At 46.4% G+C, this 2,500-nt stretch overlaps 1 protein-coding gene across 2 annotated transcripts in view; it reads left to right on the top strand.

Moving 5' to 3' along the window:
• bnc2 (basonuclin zinc finger protein 2) overlaps window positions 1-2,500 on the top strand; it is a 177,091-nt gene that overhangs the window by 125,367 nt on the left and 49,224 nt on the right. The window lies entirely within an intron of this gene.

The raw sequence follows: 2,500 nt of genomic DNA, 5'->3' as shown, positions 1-2,500 counted from the left end.
CGCACACACGCACGCACGCACGCACACATGCACACGCACACACGTACGCGCGCGCACGCATGCACACACACACACGCACGCACGCACGCACGTACGCACGCACGCACGCACGCACACACACACACACACACACACACACACAGAAATAGATGCATATCTGAGTGTTGTCATTCAGGGGATACACATTGCAGGTAAGATGCTTGGACATACATAGATACCCACAAGACACAAATGCACCCATTGACTGGAGAAATAAGTCACACACACACACAAACACACACACACACACACACACACACACACACACACACACACACACACACACACACACACACACACACACACACACACACACACACACACATCTGTATCTGGAAGCTATAAAACAAAAGCAATGGAGGACCCACATAGTTGTGGATGCATTTAATGTACATTTAAATACAAAACATGCTGCCAAGTCATCTTAGAGCCTGACAGTAACTAATCACCTCTAGAGCTTAAGACATTAGAGCAATTGTCTGCTATGATACGATATGATTATGGTAAATGACTACAACAAAAACAAATACTAACCCAAGACTCTAGAGACATGCACTGAGGCAAGGCATACAGTAAAGACTTCCAGAACCAACATACAGCGCTCTTTTGTGTTCTGTCAGCAAGATGTCCCTGTCTCAAGAGTGGGAGGGGGGGGGGGGAAAGAAAAAGAAAAGAGAAAAGGAGGGGAAAAAAGTATATTTAAGAAAAAAATGTGGAGAAAAATGTGACGCCAGCAGAGTATAAAACCACCACAGCTCATTCCCCCCCCCCCCCCCACCCCCCACCCAGCCCCCATTCTAATTGGAATCAGACACGTTTCCTAATCAAAGGTACAGGGCTTTTGGTCTCGCAACAAAACCAAAGTGTTCCTGAATGAATTAGTTAAGAGCAAGCGAACATGTGCTTGTGGTTAGCCTTGTGTGTCCAGCGGCCGTGCCAGAGAGAGGTGGCTGGCTTGCGCTGGGAGGCCCGCAGTAAGTGGAACAGCATGCCGGGCGAAGGCGAAGGCGGTTTTGAGGCCTTGTATGTGGAAAAGGGCTTCTGTGAGTAAACCAGATTTTCTGAACCCATGTCTCTAGCCTTCCCTCAGCTTCATTCTCTCTCCCTCCCTCCCTGCCTTCCTCTAACCGTGTGGTAGGATTGTGCAAGGTCGTCACGTACCGCCATTCTTTCTCCCTCTCTTTCTCTCTCTCTGTCTCTTTTTTAAATATCCTACTCTACCCCTCCAACTCATCGTTTTAGACCTTCTGGTTCCAGAAGAGTTGTTAGAGTCTAGCGGTTGTTCCGCTGGACAGATGTGATCAGATGACTGATCAGTGCACTGATTGAAATCTTCCCCCTCGGCTGGCGGGCTGGTTGTGCTGGGAGGGGAAGGCTCATGGCTGTGCTGGGAGGGGAAGGCTCATGGTTGTGCTGGGAGGGGAAGGCTCATGGTTGGGCTGGGAGGGGATGTCTCATGGTTGAGATGGGGCCCCTGCGCCACCCCACATCTCGTCTGCACAGACCGCCACGCGCCGCACGGGCCTCATCAGTCACTTAAGGACAGCGAGTAATCGGTTAAGGTCCTGTTAGGCAATAAACAGCCATGAAATTCAATCGTTTGCCTTCAGTCTTCAGCCATGGCTAGACAGAGTCACTGAATCTGTTATTATATTACTGTTTGATGTGAAACAACATCTAATTTCACAAAAGAAACCTATTCATCACTACACTCACTGTAATATTTATTTACAAAATCAATACAAACACATGTCTGAGTATTTCAATTCCCCCTGTATACTAATTTTCTGAATGCTAAGGTATATTTCTGCAAGAAATCGTCAGCATATTATTATAATGTATATTACATTGCTTTAAGATGGGATGAAATGATAATATAGATATACAGTATAATATTATGTTCTAAGCTTTTAAAAATAAATGTTGAAATTACATATACACAATAATAAATTATAAGGCTTGATTCTTTTTTTCTGTAGCAGCAGAAGCTGTTTAACACTAAATGTATATATTGTTCTATCACACAGTTGCACTGTTGCACTGTCAAATAATACTGCATAAGTAATATTGAAATAAATATTTCTAAATGAATTTTTAAAGTGAGATCAAAGTTTGACATCCCAGATAAATTGACACAAAGGGCTGACACGTCCTGTGTCTGTTGCTAGCTACGATTGCGCTGGCTGACTTCACACGGGTACACAGCCCCCCCCCCCCCCCCCCCCCCCCCCCCACCGCGTCTCTGGCTGACAAAACAACACAGGGGAGACGCAGCAGAGAAAACACAAACACACTGAAAACAGTCACACACACACACGCTCAATGCTAGCCATCATGCTAATGAGCCAGCGTTAGCGCTCAGCTCTGCTCTGCTCTGCTCTGCTCTGAGAGCCTCTCCTCCCCTCGGCTTTGTGATCTCCTCAGCCTCTCTGTGTGTGTGTCTCCTCTCGCTGGGGCTGTT

Source organism: Sardina pilchardus, chromosome 2, assembly GCF_963854185.1.
Source record: "Sardina pilchardus chromosome 2, fSarPil1.1, whole genome shotgun sequence".
Classification (NCBI taxonomy): Eukaryota; Metazoa; Chordata; class Actinopteri; order Clupeiformes; family Clupeidae; genus Sardina; species Sardina pilchardus.
Note: the sequence above shows the minus strand (reverse complement) of the source record. Positions and strands in the feature narration are given on the sequence as shown.